This window comes from Hemicordylus capensis, chromosome 2, assembly GCF_027244095.1.
Source record: "Hemicordylus capensis ecotype Gifberg chromosome 2, rHemCap1.1.pri, whole genome shotgun sequence".
NCBI lineage: Eukaryota > Metazoa > Chordata > Lepidosauria > Squamata > Cordylidae > Hemicordylus > Hemicordylus capensis.
The window spans coordinates 221,745,886-221,764,460 of NC_069658.1; the positions used below are offsets into that span (position 1 = coordinate 221,745,886).

Consider the following 18,575-nt stretch of genomic DNA (forward strand, 5'->3'; position numbering starts at 1 on the left):
GTTCGGAGGCCCTTAAAAGGGCCTCCGAACAGGTTCGTGCACATCCCTAATAGGAGCCTGAAAATGCAATTATTCATTCTGGTACTTCCTGATTCAGTGTTGCTGTATGAAGCTGCCTTGTACTGAGTTGCATGCTTAGCTCATATGGCTCAGAGTTGTCTGCTCTGACTGGCAGGAGCTCTCCAGGAGTTCAAACTGGTGTCTTTCCCTGCCCTATTGTATTGTGAGTCAGCCTTGGTGAGAGATGCCAGGGATTGAACTTGGAAATCTTCTGCATGCAGAGTAGATGCTCTGTCACTGAGCTATGGGTGAATATATCAAGCTGCCTTCTACTGAGTCTGTCCCTTTATCCATCTAGCTTAGTATTGGCTACTCTGACTGGCAGCAGCTTTACAGGGTTTCAGACAGAGAAGGGTCTTCCCCAGCCCTAACTGGAGATGCTGCCAGCAACTAAACCTGAAGTTTCCCCCTTGCTAACTGAGCATTACCCCTACTAACTGTGCAAAGAAACACCTTTTAAAGTGGTGATGCTATTTGTTTGTTTGTTTGTTTGTAAGCCACTCTTTGAACTTTTCACTGAAAAGCGGTATATAAATATGTTTCTTTTTTAGATTGTGAGCCCTTTGGGGACAGGGGACCATCTTAATTATGTATGTATTTATTTTTCTATGTAAACCGCTTTGAGAACTTTCATTGAAGAGCAGTATATAAATATTCATAGTAGCAGCAGCAGCCACAGTAGCAGAACCTTCTTCATGCAAAATCGGCTCTCTCTAACCCTGAACTGCAGCCCTTGCCCTATATTACAGCTTGATCCCTGTTTGATTTTATTGGGTGCCTTGCCCGCCTGGCTGCCTGCCCGCCTCCCTCCCTCCAGTTGGCTCAGTTTCTACATCCACCAGATTTCCTCCCATCCCATCCCTTGTGTTTCTGCCTTATTTTCTGTTAATTATTAGATAGTATGTTTATGGCTCAGTATGGACAGTGAGCTTTGGATGTGTGCAGAGGCATATCTAGGGAAAATAGCGCCTAGGGCAAACACTGAAATTGCGCCCCCTGTCCAAGCATCTGACACCCATCTTTGAGATAATTTTACCATAATATCAGCTGAAAAATACAAGTCAGGCTCGTTAATCTTTTAATATTTCAAAAACTATTTTAGCAGTGGACTTAGCCAGACCAAAAAATGCTGGAAAACTACACATTTCAGTATGCTGGGGCTCATGAAATACCCAAATACTATGTGGAGGTGTACTTGGAAAACTAAACAGAAGTGCCTGTCTAATTCTCTACTATGTATTGTAGCATCACCATTACATAAGTTTTAAAAATAAATGGAGGATTTGACTTTTCCCAGATACTCTGTAAATAATTAAAGGATATGCAGAGTAAACTGTGTCACTGCTTGGAATATATTCTAGTCTTTCAGAAAGACAGTTAAAATGAGAGAAAGAGAGCAAGAAACTCCCAGTGGGCCTTAATATTAAGGATTTCACACTGATTCAAAGACAAATTCACCATTAATAGCCATATTAGCAAGACATCACATTTAACTCACTTATCACAAGAAGCAAAGTAAGAGCAAATGAATACAATCCTAGCTCATAAGCATCAGCTCAGTATTCACAAGCCCTGATTCTCTGTACATAGTGCCAATCTGAATATGTGTACAGTCACTTATATTATATATTATTATTTTTTTACCTGTAGCCCCTTCGGGGGGCTTCCTAAAGGCTGGGGTTGTGTTTTTTTTGCAAAGTTCCCTTCCCCCACTGGCCTCTAGGGCCTCGCAGGGACCATTTGAGCATGTGCAGTGGCCATTTTTAAAAATCTTTTTTTTAAAAAATGGCCACTGAAAACAAAATGGCCACCACACATGCTCAAATGGCCTCTGCAAGGCTTGGCAAGACCTAGGGCCTCACGGAGGCCATTTGAGCATGCACGGTGGCCATTTTGTTTTTGGCAGCCATTTTTAAAAAATAAAATAATTTTACAAAATGGCGCCCCCCTTCAAGTGGCACCCAGGGTACGTGCCCTGCCTGCCAAACCCCTAGATACGCCCCTGGGTCTGTGTTCTTTTCCTTCTGTGTCAAACTATGGTCACTACATACAATTGCCACACTTTGGTTTGAAGTTGCTCCTTCAAACCACGATTCTACACCAGTTTGATTGCTGGCTTGGTGTTTATTCATGGATTTGTATTGCATCTTTCAAAATCCATATTTGGAAATATCAGAAAGCTAACATCGCTTTCCATATTTGAGCTAACAGCATATACTGTACAACAAATTACAGTTGCCATATAAAGCAAAATCCTTTAAAATGCAAAACAGAAATCCATAAAATGACATTAAATAGCCTAACCTACCTCACAGGCCTATTGTGATGATAAACATAATAATGTACACTGCTCTGGGTTCCTTGGAGGAAGAGCAGGGTATAAATGTAAAAATAAAATAAAGTAAAAGCAGCAAACAGATGCAGACAAAGTACCAATTTGCTGATTTTAAAAAGCCCAACAACAACCAACACTTAAAAGGCCCTTTACATAGGAAGCTACCTTATACTGAGTAAGACCATTGGTCCATCTAGCTCAGTATTGTCTACAATCACAAACTGGCAGCAGCTTCTCAAAGATGATTTTCCTTTGCTTAGCAAAGGGGACAATTCATGCTTGCTACCACACTACCAGAATATTTGTAAAAGAAAGGTTCTCAAGATTATGGCCTCCTAATGTAGGACTACAACTCCCATCATTCCCAACTACAATGACCAAAAGGGATTATGATAGTTGTAGTACAACAACATCTGGGGGACCAAGTCTGAGAACTCCTGAACTGATCCCAGGCTGGCTAGAGCTTTACAAACTTTATTGAGCAGGGGGAGAGCAACTGACCTTATCCATTCCCAGCACAGCATCCCTCCAGTGGCTGTTGCTGGTGTCTATCTTATGTTTCCTTTCAGATTGTGAGGGATAGGGAGCCATTTGTTCTCTCTCTCTCTCTCTTTCTCTATTGATCGATCTATCGATCTATCTATCGATCGATCTATCTATCTATCTATCTATCTATCTATCGATCTATCTATCGATCTATCTCTATGTAAACTGCTCTGGGAACATTTCGTTGAAAAGCGGTATATAAATAAATCGGAACTTTGCATGGAATCCACAGCAGACTGGCAACCTATACAATTGGTATACACTGCAGATGACTTCCCACACCCACCAACACCTAAGCAATAGCATTTTGCACTAGCTGGTGTTTCTGATCTGTCTTCAGTGGGAAGCACCATGTAAAGAGTAGCTAGGTATGTTTAGCCTGGGGAGAGAAGACTAAGCAGGGAGACAGTATGGACTGTTACATAGAAGGAGCAGACTTGTTGCTGTTGCTCCTGCAGACTAGAACCAAGGGGCCAAAATAGCAAGGAAGCAGATTCAGGTGAAACAGTGGGAGGAATTTCCCAGATGTAAGAACTGTTCAACACTGAAACAGTCTGCCTCTCAGAGTCATGGGCTCTCCTTCATTGGAGGCTTCCCAACAGAGCTTGGATGGCCATCTGTCAGGGGTGCTGCAGCAGATTCCTGTACTGAGCAGGGTGGGAGGTGGACTAGAGCACCTCCAAGGTCCCTTTCCATTCTAAAACTCTGTGATTATATGAATATTGCAGTAGTCCGGTTCTGACTCAGTCAGTCCAATATCTGTTTGTGCACTGCCTTTAAGCTCTTCATACACAATTTAAAAAACCTATTTTATTGCTTTGTGGCTTTTCTTAGGGGGGGATAGATCGTGGTTCACTTGAGTTCCTTGTACCAAACGTTCCCGAGCAATCCCTCTCATGGGAGCGGATTTTGTAGTGGCTCTGCAAAGGTGGGGAAGGGGAGCCAAATCCAGACGCTATTAATAGTAAGAAGCCATCTGGTTTCCCTCCTTCCCAACTTTGGTTAAAGGTTCAGGAAGCTGGCAGCTGGCCAGAAATTTCTGGTCTTAGCCGGCTGGAGGGTGCTGAGCCAGTCCGCTGCTGAAGAAGTCAGCTAAGGGTGTGTAATATCGCCTCCCCACCCCAAGAGAACCATTTCTGGGGAGATATGCAGAGGGCCACAAGACCCTGGATGACCTGCTGCAGACAAGAAAAGTCAATCTTTTGGACAAGGAGGGGGCACTCCAGAAACCCATCTCCTTTGCATATTCTGCTGCATGCGGTTACTGTCACCTGCTGGAGATCACTTTTCATGCCCTTGGTGGAGACATAGATTTCTGTTTCTTTGCTATCTGCGACCGCTTTGAGACTGCTTTCTTCTTGAAAAGCAGGATTTAAATATTTTAAGAATATGACAAAGAGACCTGTCACACCTTAAAGACTAACAATTTGATCATAGAACACATTTTTGGACTTGTTGCATGCAGTTACTGTCACCTAGAGCACTTTTCATGCACTTGGTGGCGATATAGATTTCCATTTCTTTGCTATATGCGACCGCTTTGAGAACTGTTCTTCTTGAAAGGCAGGCTTTAAATATTTTAAGAATATGACAGAGACCTGTTGCACCTTAAAGACTAGCAATCTGATTACAGAACAAGTATTTTTTCTTAGTTGTGCCACAGGGAGACCTTTGGTCATTTTTGCTGCAACAGGTTAGCACAGGTACCCTCAGGACTTGGTGGATAAAGTTAGCAAGGCAATCTGACTATGCTAAGGGTTCCCAACCTTGAGTCCCCAGACATTGTTGGACTATAAATCCGTAATTTGAATTCTTTATTGGCATTTAGGAGAGCCCTAAAGACCTACCTGTCTGGCCTGGCCTTCCAGGGTTTTAAAATTGTTTTAAAGGGTTTTTAATGTATTGGGTTTTAATAAGGTTTTGAATTGTTTTATTTTTAGCTGCTTTATTGTATTTTAAAATTGTTATTCCTGATCATTGATTGATTTTAACCGTTTTGTGATATTTGTGAACCGCCCTGAGCTATTCTGTAAGGGCGGTCTAGAAATCGAACAAAGATATAGATAGATAGATAGAATAACTCCCATCAAGCCCTGCCACAGTGGCTGAAGGGGGGGGGATGATGGGAGTTGTAGTCCAACACATCTGAGGACTCAAGTTTGGGAATCCCCGAATTATGGAATGTATCTGTGCAAATGTGAAAAGCCTAAATCTGCCCCATTAAAGTACAGAACCCAGTCTCCATAGGACTGCAGACTTTAGAGCTTTTTAGCTTGGGGTGGGGAATGCAGATAAAGGGGGCATTTGAACAGTTTATACAATTTATACACAGTGCTGGAGGAAGCAGATACCAGTGATGTAGTCCCAAATTGAGAAGTTAAGTGATTCTCCCTGACAGCCCCACCCCTCACTTAGATGCAATAATTTGTGGGGTTCTCTTACAAGAAGTCAAGGATCATGTAAAATACTCTAGGGAATGTACTAAAAGGAATGCCACAGAAGGCCCACTGAAATGCACGGGTTCCTCCCAAATGGCCATAGGAAAGCATGGAATTTCCAAATGGCTATTGGCCATTTGGAAATTCTTTGCATTCAATGGCCATTTGGCAGGAACCCGTGCATTTTAGTTGGCATTCCCTGTCATTGGTTTTAGAATGTCCTGACACTAGGCCAGTGTAGGACTTGCAAGCTGACAGTCCCAGGTTGAGTCCTGGGCAGCATCTCCAAGTAGAAGAGATTCCTGCCTGAAACCATGGAGAGCCTCTGCCAGTCAGTGTAGACAGTGATGAGCTAGATGAACCAATGGTCTGACTCAGCATGGCAGCTTCCTTTGTTCCCAAGGCAGGAAGCATGGTAATAAATGGTTGGAATAGCAAGAGCAGCACATGGTTTCCATGTAGAAAGGCAAGGGTTTTGAGTCCCTGCGGAGACCCTGGAGGGGGGAAGTACCGGGATTGTGTCCCTACCCATCTCTGCAGCACGACACCACTGGCAAATAGATATGTTTTTCACCCTTTCTCAGTGCTGCTCTTTCATGCCAGTCTCAAGTACAACATTCCTCCGCAATCTCTCTTTTGCTAGTGATGAAGAGAATTGTTGGCTCATGTCACAGCAATTTAAGAAATGTATAACAGCCAAGTAGAAGCCCTCCAGCAATTCAATGATTCCACAGGGCTTGTTTTATTTTTTAATTTTTTTAACTAAAGCTGAACAGCTGACATATCACCTGCAGCAAAATTGAAATTTAATTTGGAGATTCCACTTCAGGTGGAAATGTGAACGCCCGGAAACAGAAAGTTGGGGTGGTCTACAGATTTGAAAAATCAATCAAATACTTATTCCAGGCCAGAGTGGTAAAAGATATTTATTATGTGGAATATTTAAGTTTAAAATGTGGGTATTTTATGTGCCCTTTATAAGGTTAACAATGCTGGATTTTGTTGGTAGTTCTTTGTTTCATGTGATACATTGTTAGTAATGTTTTGTTAGCTTTATGTGGAAAATAAATTGTTTTGTTTTGTTTCTAAACCTGGAAACGGTGTGTGAGGAATTCTAACATGAGCTTGAAATCTTCCTGATAAGATTAGTAACATTCTTTGGAATTATCTGCAGATCTCTCAACGTGGACAGGAAGGGTGTTTCTGGTGGCCTTCAGCAGGTGGGCAAATTCCCTTGAGCGCACTGTAGAGATTTTGGTGACATTTCTGTGGCTGCTTCCAGGTATGTGAGCTAAAAGGTCAGCACCTCAGGAGAGAAGGAGAGGAGGATCAGATTGCCCAACGTTTGCCTCCACCCAGCAGCATGACTCAGCCTCCCCTTGCTACTGTAAAGGGCGTCAAAGCTCCTGTGGCAGGCAGCTGGCTTGAGATCCCACAATAGCTTCGCCAGCCTTTGAGCAAAAAGATTCCCCCTTGATTTGCTACGTAGTTTGATTACAGAAATTTGCGAAGCAAAACAGTCACACGGCAGAGCATGTAATGTGCACCAGAAGAAGTCAAAGTCAACAAAGTTGACAAAGTCAGATTCTTGGTCCATCTAGCTTAGTATTGTCAACACTGACTGGCAGCATCCCACAAAAGGTCTTTCCCGGGGAAGCTGCTAGAAATTGAACAGGGGATCTACTGCATGAAAAGCAGATGCTCTACTACGGAGCTAGAACCCCATCTCCTTGTATAAGGAAGGACCCCAACATTTCAGGGATCAGCACATAGTTCTTTTTTCTCTTGATATTTCCATTTCCCCTTTTCAGTTTACCTCCAGTCTCACCAAAAACAACAACACCTGTTTTGACAATCTATCTTTGGTTTGAAGTGTTGCTACACATGTCTAGAGAAACGGTGAAGTAAATGATTAAGTTAAAAAGGGCTGTTAATCTCTATGGATCTGTAGGCACAATATGTTCAATGCATGTTCAGTAAGACACTTCCTCTCTTGTTCCCAGGTACACATTTTATTTATTAAATTTTTATACAGCTCAACTGATTAAGTTCCACAAGGCTCCATACTGTCTCCAGTGTTCTTTAACATCTACATGAAACCGCTGGGAGAGATAATCAGCGGGTTTGGTGCTGGGTGTTATCAGTAAGCTGATGACACTCAGATCTACTTATTCATGTCATCCTCATCAGGAAATGGCATATCTTCCCTAAATGCCTGCTTGGAGGTGGCAATGGGCTGGATGAGGGATAACAAACTGAAGTTGAATCCAAATTAGATGGAGGTACTGACTGTAGGGGGTCGGGACCTGGGAGATGGTTTATTGATCTGCCTGTTCTGGATGGGGTTACACTCCCTCTGAAAGATCAGGTACATAGCTTGGGAGTGCTCCTGGACCCAAAGCTCTCCCTGCTTTCTCAGGTTGAGGCAGTGGCCAGGAGCGCTTTTTATCACCTTCGGCTGATATGTCAGCTATGTCCATTCCTAGAGATAAATAACTTTAAAACAGTGGTACATATGCTGGTAACCTCCAGACTTGACTACTGTAATGCACTCTATGTGGGGCTGCCTTTGTAAGTAGTCCGGAAACTACAATTGATACAGAATGAGGCAGCCAGATTGGTCTCTCGTACAACACAAAGGGACCTTATAAAACCGATTTTGAAAGAATTGCACTGGCTGCCAGTAAGTTTCCAGGTGAAATACAAAGTGCTGGTTATCACCTATGAAGCCCTTAAAGGCTTGGGTCCAGGCTATTTAAGAGTGTGCCTCCTTTGTCATGAACCCTGCCGCCTGTTATGATATTCTGGAGAGGTCAGGTTACTGTTGCCACCAGCTTGCCTGGTGGCAACTCAGGACTGGGCTTTCTTTGTGGCTGGCTGCCCCAGGGCTTTGGAATATGCTTCCTGCTGAAATAAGAGCATCTCTTTTTCTGTTTGTTTTCAGGAAGACTCTCAAGACTCTCCTGTTCTCGTAAGCTTTTAATTAGAATTAATTGTAACAATTTTAATGTGTTTTAATTGTTTTTTATTGTTTCATTATTTTAATCAGTTTTTTAATATCTTAAATTTTGTACACTGCCTAGAGATGTACATATCGGGTGGCATAAAAATAGGATTGATTGATAAATAAATAAATAAATAAATAACTCAAACAAACAAACAAACAGAGCAATGCCCTCAGGGTGGTTTACAGTCAAAATGAAAAACAGACAACATCAAATAATACAATTAAGAACAAACAATTAAAAAGTCTAAAGTAATAATATAGCCAAAAAAAGCTAGTAAAGAGCCAGCAGGGACCAATATACACAACAAATCCTTCCCAGAGTATAGGACCATATATACAAAGCTTCCTTATCCTGAGTCAGACTATTGGTCCATCTAGTTCAGTACTGTCTACAGTGACTAGAAGCATCTCAGATAAGGGTGAGTCTTTCCTAAACACTCCAAAAACTCCCAGGTGGAAGCATCTGTTGATCACTAGCAAAACAGTCTACTACTTTAGTAGGGTACATGTGGTGGAAGAGAGGGGGAAATGCAATTTCCAGTGGGGAAAATGCAAAAGGCAAATTTATAAGCTCATTTCACTCTTGCAAACATCATCCCCTGCCTATCACCCTCTATGAAAATGTCTATGTCCTTGCTAATATCAGCCACCCATTTGAGGCTAAAGCTCAGTGATGGAGCCCCTGCTATGCATGAAGAAGGTCCAGTTCCTGGCAACATCTCCAGATAGGCCTGGGAAAGACCCATCTGAAACCCTGGAGAGCAACTGCCAGTCTGTATGGACTAGGGATTCTCAGTGTTGGGTCCCCAAATGTTATTGGACTTCAACTCCCATAATCCACAACCCCAAATGTTATTGGACTTCAACTCCCATAATCCCCAACCAAAGGCCTCTGGGGATTATGGAAGTTGAAGTCCAATAACATCTGGGGACCCAACACTGAGAATCCCTGGTGTAGACAATAGTGACCTAGATGGACAGACTCAATAGAAGCAGCTTCCTACGTTCATTTCTTAATTGATGGTGGTGGTTGTTTGTTTGTTTTTTTTAAAGATCAGTTCGAATTGAACATCTCTCTACACTACAGAATCACAGTTTTTAAAAGCAAGTCTTGAAGAACCTATCTCTTCACTGCCATCTAGTGGTCAAATTCTGGAAAGCTTCTGCCTGCTTCTGCATGAGGCCCTTCAGCACTGCTCAGCTGCTTTTGCTCCTCAATAAGCAGGAAGTGGAATTAAAACAGTGATGGCTTTTCCACACAGCATTTAATTAATTCTGAGCCCAAGTTCTCATGTGAGACTTCTCAAGTCACCATCAGCAATTAAGAAATGAACATAGGAAGCCGCCTTCTGCCAAGTCAGATCTTTGTCAAATCAGCTTTGTCAGATCTTTGTCAAATCAACTTTGTCAGATCAGCTAAGTCAAGAGTGCCAGTGCTGACTAGCAGCAGCTCTCCAGGGCGCTTTCCAGACTAGCTGCGGGAACAGCAGCAAAATGCCTCCGTCGGGGCAAGTCGCTTTTGAAACGTAAACAGCAGGAGGAGCAGTCTTGCAGCAACTAACAACCCGAAAAAACCATCAACTTGCCCACACCGGATGTACGACATCCTTGCTCTATATCGCAGCAATTAAATTCGCAGCAAGCTATTGGAAATGTGATCGGCACCCTGCTGCCCCCGTAGGGACTGCGGTGTCCCAACGCAGGAAGTGTGGAAGCACACTTCCGAGATATGTCCTGACCCCATTGTAGGGTCTAGTCTGGAAAGCGCCCAGGTTTTCAGATAGTTCCCCCCACCCCCAAAGCCTATTTTTCCTACCACGAAGTGTCAGGAGTAGAAGACGGCAGTTAGGGACATAGGAAGCTGCCATATACTGAGTCAGACCATTGGTCCATCTAGTTCAGTATTGTCTTCACAGACTGGCAGCGGCTTCTCCAAGGTTGCAGGCAGGAATCTCTCTCAGCCCTATCTTGGAGAAGCCAGGGAGGGAACTTGAAACCTTCTGCTCTTCCCAGAGCGGCTCCATCCCCTGAGGGGAATATCTTACAGTGCTCACACTTCTAGTCTCCCATTCATATGCAACCAGGGTGGACCCTGCTTAGCTATGGGGACAAGTCATGCTTGCTACCACAAGACCAGCTCTCCAGTTCATCAGGGCTCAGGTGTGGATCCTGATTATGGCATGCAAAAGCAGGGGGTGGGAGGACAAAATCCCCTTTCCCCTTTTATTTTTTGGTTGCTGCCATCTGCTTTGAAAAATTGGCAGAAGCAGGGCTGCCTTCAGCAAAGATCCTCCTAGCCCTCTTCAGACATTCAGAGAAATTCTGATTATTGGGACACCAATTCTCTTTTCCGGCATGCTGAAAGCACCTTGGAAGTCCCACCCTGGCCCATCACTTACTGCCGTCTCTGTGCCACTCACAGATACACTGGCATATGTCTAAAGAGGCAAATGCTGTCTCTGTTATGGTGAGAACATCCATGATTGGTGGGGCTTGGGCATTTACGCCTGTACTGCACCGTTTCCCTTAATGTCTGAAGACGGCTCCTGTTTTCCCCTAATCGTTTCCCTTAAATTAGTGGTTTCCTCTTTGCCCCTTACTTTTAAAGCTGCTTCTTAGCTACTGGCCCTTTCATTAGTTGCTTCCTGCTGACTTGGGGGCCATCACATCCCCCAAATTGGCCTTTCTGTTTGATTTACTCATTTGCTCTTTTCCTCCAGTCAGAGCAATTGTCCATTACTTTCCCACCTTGAGGATGGAAATTGGGACATGCTGCAGTGGTTCTGCAACTTAAAAAGATTATGTTTACAGGGCTGATGGATCAAAAAAGTGAGCCAAGCCATCTGTTCTGCTGCTCCAGGTGAAAGCCACAGGGTGGCCAGAGGTGCTTTATATCAACTTCGGCTGATACGATAGCTGCATCCATTTTTTGAGATGAATGACCTCAGAACAGTGTTACATATGTTGGTAACCTTTGATTACTGCAATGCACTCTGTGTATGGCTGCCTTTGTATGTAGTCCAGAAACTGCAGTTGGTACAGAATGCCGCGGACAAGTTGGTCTCTGGGTCATCTCAGAGAGACCATATTACCCAATGCGTGGATGAGACATTGGTGCCGGGAGGAGGGGTTTAGATTTGTTAGGCACTGGGATACATTTTGGAGCAAGCAAGACCTGTACAAAAGGGACGGGCTGCACTTGAACCAAGATGGAACCAGACTGCTGCTGCTTAAAATCAAAAAGGCTGCAGAGCAGCTTTTAAAATGACACCTGTGGAATAGCTGATGGGAGCTGGACAGTATCCAGTTTGGCAAATGCCATCCTTTAAGTGTGAGGGTGTAAAAGATTCAGATAAAACAGAAGGAGACAGAGCAGAAGCACATAAAGAGCAGGCAGAAGGCTGTGACAGCTGGTCAAAGAGTCAAAAGAAAGATAGCAGACACCAGGGAAGAGATTCAGTGTATAGATGCTTATATGCCAATGCCAGAGTGGGCATAACTGAAACATGGTGGAACAATGAGAACCAGTGGGACACTGTTATCCCTGGATATAAACTCGATAGAAAGTACAAGGAGGGGTGCCTTGGAGATGGAGTAGCACTGTATGTTAGAGAAGGGATAGAATCTAACAAAGTAGAAAACCTAGGTGGACCGGAGTCCTCCACAGAAACCCTGTGGGTGACAATACAAGGCCTGAAAGGAAGTGTGCTACTGGGGATGTGCTATCGCCCTCCTGATCAAAACGCTGACAGTGACTGGGAGTTGCAGGAGGAAATCAGGGAGGCTTCAAAGAGAGGCTGGGCAGTAATAATGGGTGACTTCAATGGGTGACTGAGTAAATTCACAGTCAGGTCCTGACAAAGTGTTCAAATTTCTAGATACGCTGAATGACTGTGCCATAGAACAGCTGGTCTTGGAACCAACCAGAGAGGAGGCAATCTTGGACTTAATTCTGAGTGGCACCCAGGACCTGGTGCATGATGTCAGTGTCATCGACCCTTTAGGGAACAGTGACCATAGTGCCATCAAATTCAGCATACATGAGGGGAGAGAATCACCAAGGAAGTCTAACACAGACACTTTGAATTTCAGAAGAGGAAACTTCTCCAAAATTAGGAGTATGGTGAAAAGAAAGCTGAAAGGGAAAATCAGGAGAGTCACTTTGCTCCAGAGTGCATAGAGTTTACTCAAAACCACAATACTAGAAGCCCAGTTAGACTGTGTACCCAAAAGGAGGAAAGGTACCACTAAGTCCAGGAGGTTGCCAGCATAGCTAACAGGTAACGTCAAGAAGCCATAAAAGGGAAGAAGACTTCCTTCCAAAATTGGAAGGCCTGGCCAAATGAGGAGAACAGAAAGAAACACAAACTCTGGCAAAAGAAATGCAAGGTGACAATAAGGGAGGTGAAAAGAGAGTTTGAGGAACATTTAGCTAAAAGCATCAAGGGGGATAACAAAAACTTCTTTAAATACACCAGATGCAGAAAACCTGCCAGGGAGATGGTTGGACCGTTGGATAATGAGGGAGTGAAAAGGATTATTAAGGAGGATATGAAGTGAGAATATGGAGTGAGATATGCAGAAAAGCTAAATGAGTTCTATGTGTCTGTCCTCATGGCAGAGGATACTGAGCATATACCTGTTCCTGAAACAGGCTTTGCGGGGATGGCGGCTAAAGAACTGAGTCAGATAGAAGTGACAAGAGATGATGTTCTAGACTGTCTGGAAAAACTGAAAACTAGCAAATCGCCAGGGCCAGATGACATAAGAACTTAAGGTTTTTCTGCTCATTTCAGAAATCTTAAAGCATGCCAAGGTTTTGAGTGTGGGCAATGATCACTGTCAACCAGGCCATCTTGTTTTTTTAAACTACTACTATGGATATTTATATACTGCTCTTCAACCAAAATCCACAAAGCAGTTTACATAGAAAAATAAATACATGCAGTTGGTTTTAGACACACATTACAGGGAATACCTGGTTGCCTTTGGTGACCAATACCACCTTCTATTTTACTCTAGTTAGTGTCTGCCTTACTCTAGTTAGTGTCTGCCTCTGCCTCTCTCTCTCTCTCTCTCTCTCTCTCTCTCTCTCTCTCTCTCACACACACACACACACACACACACACGACCCTTAAAGTGCCTGTAAGCAAATCAGCACTTCCGCTCTTGCAGTTTGTCTTATTCTGCTATGTCACCCTAACCCTTTGGGCAGAGCTCACCAAGATTCGGAGATGGTTTACTTACTTGGTTCCTATAATCCAGAAATGGCAGCAGGCTCCGTTGAGCTACTGAAATGCGAAGCATTTATTCTATCAATCTCTTTGTTCTTCTATCGAGCATTTCCTACACAATACCCCACAGCTGCCACCAGTGCTTCTATGTTATAGACCCAGATTTCCTTTACTTTCCAAGGAAGGCTGTGGGCTGATATCCCCTCAGCGGGGATGCTTCATAGTTAGAGACAGACATATATGCCCTAAAAGAGAAGGAAACATAACTGAGATGACAATCTCTTTCCCTGCCCTCCACCCCCAAATTCCAAGCAACCCATTTCCTGGGGGGAGGCCCCTCTTGCAGGGTGGGTGGGAGTGAGATGCAGAGAGAACTTGTCTGGAAAATGAGAACCAGCAGGGCCAGCATGAATGAGATTCTCTATTCAGGAAAGACAAAGCCTATAGAAGTGAACTGCTGGTTGCAATGAGTTTGCAGGAGTCCACTCCTGACAAATGCACCTTCAGTCCTGTTCCTAGAATGAAGATGGGATTAAGAAGCACATTTAGTTATGAAAGCAATCTACATTTAAAGCTTGACGCTCAAGTCTGTCTTCTCTTGTGTCTGCCCCCCTGTGACAGTCCTTGCATGCAATTAACTAATTTTCCATCATCAACAACAGATATTTATCTACCGCTTTTCAGCAAAAGTTTCCAAAATGGTTTACACAGAGAAATAATAAATGAATAAGATGGATCCCTGTCCCCAAAGAGCTCACAATCTAAAAAAGAAATATTATAGACACCAGCAACAGTCCCTGGAGGTACTGTGCTGGGGATGGATAGGGCCAGTTACTCTCCCCCTGCTAAATAAAGAGAATCGCCACTTTTAAAAGGTGCCTCTTTGCCCCGTGAGCAGGGGTAATTAGCTCTAAGGACCCAGTCACATCAAAACTCAGAATAAGCCGCTTCCCTCCAAGCAGAAGCAGTACTTTACCTGAACAGCCTGCACCCCTAAAGTGCTGCTCATCCAAGCCCAGTCTAACCAATGTGCAGACTACTGTACACCTTTGTAACCTCCTGAACAGGTAGTCCGAACACTGGGCAGGCAGGGCTGGAGTCCAGAAGCTTCCTTTCCATGTAATCCAATTTTGTTCCCCTTTCCTAGCTTTTACAGGAAGAGCAGTTTCATGAAAACAAATCCACTTTGTCTCCTCTGACGTGGCAAGGTCTGCAGCTGAATCCAGTCTGGAAAATGGTTGGGGCCTTTCAGGAAATCATGGGGGGGCGGGGGGAGGCGGGGCGGGTATGAGGTTTGTGGCCTCCGTACAAAGGAGAACGTCACTTTTGGGATTCTGTGTGTATGCAGGGAAGGAGGGAGGCGGGCAGGCAGGCAGGCAGCATCTGGCACTATAAATAATTCCAGATGTGGTTCTTATTTATTTATTTTGCAGAGGCTGCTGCTTTTAGTTACTCACATGAGGTGGCCCCTCACCATTGCTAGGTTGCAGCTTATTAAAACAGTTGGGTTCTGTGGCCAGAAATTTTTGAGTGGGAGGGGGGAGCTTGCCTTTGTAACCCTAAGCCCTTTCTTTGTACACCACAATCTATCTCAAAGTCATAATTACTTGTAAGCTTCTGAAATAACCTTTTTGCACAAAACACAAAACATTTGGATGTATGTATCCAAATAATCAAAAGCGAAATTATTGCAGTTTGCTATGGTAGAAGCAAGAAACATGGAAACCTTGTGAGAAAAGTATCTGCTCTGACATCTAAATTAGATTTCTAAACCCCTTTGCTGGGCTTTCCCCTCTAGGTGCTGACCTCCCTCAGATTCATCTTGTACAGTAATGCCGTTCCTCTATCTATTGCCAAATGGCTGTCAGGTGGGGTGGGTTTTGTGCCCAGGCCATGGAGAAGCTACAGTTTGAGCAGAGGTTGCCATGGTTGGGGGGAGATGTTGCCTCAGGGCTTGGGGAATGGCTGCTGATGGATAGCATGGCAGCAATGGTAGATTACAGATGGTATCGCTAGAAGATAGTTGCTCTCTGAAATGAGAGCTATTGTATGGTGTCCCTCAGGGCTTCATCCAATCTCGGATGTTTTTTAACGTCTACATGAAACCGCGGGGTGAGATCATCAGGAGATTTGGAGCAGGGTATTATCAGCATGCTGATGACACCCAAATCAATTTCTCCATGACATCATCGTCAGGAAATGGCATAACCCCCCTAAATGCTTGCCTACAGGCAATAATGAATTGGATGAGGGACAATAAATTAAAATGATTCCAAACAAGACAGAGGTACTCATGGTAAGGGGTCATACTTTGAGGAACGTAATCAATCTTCCTGTTCTGGATGGGTGGGGTTTCACTCCCTTCGAAGGAAGATGTATGTAGCTTGGGAGTGCTTCTGGACCCAGGCCTCACTCTGGTTTCTCAGGTTGAGGCTATGGCCAGGAGTGCTTTCTATCAACTTCAGTTGATATGACAACTGCTTTCGTTCCTTGAAGATAATGATCTCAGAAGAACTGTGGTGCACTCTTGTAACCTCTAGGCTTGACTATTGCAATGCGCTCTATGTGGGGCTGCCTTCGAATGTTGTTTGGAAACTTCATTTGGTCCAAAATGCAGCAGCTAGATTGGTCTCTGGGGTTTCTCAGAGAGACCATACTATGCCTGTTTTAAAACAACTGTATCGGCTGCCATTAGGTTTCCAGGCAAAATACAAAGTGCTGGTAATTACCTTTAAAGCCCTAAATGGCTTAGGACCAGGTTACCTCGGAAAATGCCTTCTTCTGCATAATCCCCACCGCACATTAAGATGACGGAGAGAGGTCCATTTCCGGGTGCCACCAGCTCATCTGGTGGCGACTTGGGAGTGGGCCTTCTCTGTAGTCACTCCTGGGCTGTGGAATGTGCTCCCTATAAAAATCCATGGTTTAACATCTGTATCAGCCTTTAAAAGAGCCCTTAAGACACTCTTTTAGCCTGGCTTTTCATGATCTTGAATATTGTAAATTATTTTAAATCATTGTGGTTTTAATAGTTTTACTGTGTTTTTATTATATTTATTGTTGTGAACCACTTAGAGCTATGGAGTCTGACAGTATATACATTAATTAAACAAACAAACATAAATAATATGCCCAAGGCTCTGGAAAGACTTCTAAATATCCTTCTCTATGGTCATTACATGATTTTAATGTCAACCTCATAGGTGGGTTTGAGAAAACTCCTAAAAACGCTTAGGACCTACTGTAAAGAAAACAATTTGGCAATTAAAATATCTAGGGTTGTGGGTTTTAGCAAGAAAAGCCTTACATAAAAATTGTGCATGGGCAATAAGGATATAAAACAGGAAAAATCCTATTGCTACCTTGGAGTGGTATTTTCTGCTTCAGGTTTCTGGTCTTCAGAGCTAGAGAAGTATTTAAACAAAGAGCTTTAGATATGAGTGTCCAAACTGATATAGCTGCCCTGCCCCTACAGCCTCAAGAACTCTAGGCTGGTTAGCAAGTGTGAAACTCCAGTTTTCAATGGAAAATTACCTGACAATCAATATGAAAATGAAGCACCAAAAAGCTTTCACTTGGCTGCATTTTGAGCAGATGGATACAATGGTGAAATTTGGTGGGTTCTGGGGTATAAAGGCGGGGCAGTATCTTAAAACACAGAACAAAAAAGGGGGGAGGGAACCAGATACTGCTGTACACATGGTGTAACGTAACCAGTATATATATATAGAGAGAGAGAGAGAGAGAGAGAGAGAGAGAGAGAGAGAGAGAGAGACCTATTATTATACATTGTTAGTGTCTTACAAACTTCGTAATGCATTACTACATAGTTTCATAGACTGAAAGACTGTTTCATAGACTGTTATATATATAACATCTTTCAGTCTATGAAACTATGTAGTAATGCATTACGAAGTTTGTAAGACACTAACAATGTATAATAATAGGTCTAAATCTTGTTTGGTAAGTCTCTTGAGAGATAAATATAAAAGTCCAAAGATTATTTTACATCGAATTTGCAGGATACACAATATTGAATACCACTTCCAATGGCTGCAGAGCTGATAGTTAATGAAAATAGCTGTGAGTTCTGATGGCTGATAGATAGATAGATAGATAGATAGATAGATAGATAGATATCCAGGCTCTTCCTCCAAGTTTCAAGACAAGTCATGAGATGGAGACCTGGCACCAGGGGCGTAGCTATAATTGAGCGAAAGGGTTCAAAGAACACGGGCCCCCAGCTCCATCCCTCCCTAATTTCTTCATTAGCTCCCTCACTCTGGGGGGCAGCCAGAGAGAGGGATGAACACGGGCCCCCTCCTCCCTAGATACGCCCCTGCCTGGCACAACAGAGGAAGAGAAAGCAGACACCTTAGAAAATAGCAATTATATGTTGACAGTTGACCTGAAGTTCCCAAGAATCTGGTACTGCCCCTGTGTGTGTCTGGACATTCCAGTAATAACTGCCCGACTTGTATATTTGTAGCTAAGCCAAGTTGATTATTTCACGGACACTATCTCTAGCTCTCTTTGTTTCAAAGGCCCGTCACACATTAAAGGTGGTTCTGAATTTCCCTTTGCTTGTGCAACATGACAGGTCAAGCACTTGGAATCAAGCCCCCTCACTTTTTATTTCAATGGGAACGTCAAGGAAAATGTGCTTTCAGCTTGCAATTGGGCAGTCCAGTCCTAAAAGGCTGCTTTAACTGCTGCCATGGCAAAAGAGGTTTTGCACTGCAACTAAGCCACGCTGGGCATTTAGAACTACTGGGGGTCTTTTCAGCTGCCTTAATGGTCAGAAAAAAGGTGCGGGGTGGGAGGCAAACACAATTAACCAAGGAAGGAGAAGGGTGGGGACGTGGCAAAAGGGGAGGCAGGATGAAGTGGAAGGGCCTTGAGGCAGATTAGGCAGCAACACTTGCAGCAGTGCGTTGCAAACTAGCTCCAGTTCA

The 18,575-nt window shown here is 43.6% G+C and overlaps 1 long non-coding RNA gene across 1 annotated transcript; it reads right to left on the bottom strand.

Annotated features, from left to right (window-relative positions):
- Nucleotides 1–6,246: 6,246 nt before the first annotated feature.
- LOC128342456 (uncharacterized) lies at nucleotides 6,247–14,672 on the bottom strand. The gene is made up of 3 exons (XR_008314987.1): nucleotides 14,597–14,672; nucleotides 13,634–13,865; nucleotides 6,247–6,685 (listed from the first exon to the last, which is right to left on the bottom strand). It is a non-coding gene; the product is annotated as an uncharacterized LOC128342456 (long non-coding RNA).
- Between the last annotated feature and the right edge of the window lie 3,903 nt (nucleotides 14,673–18,575).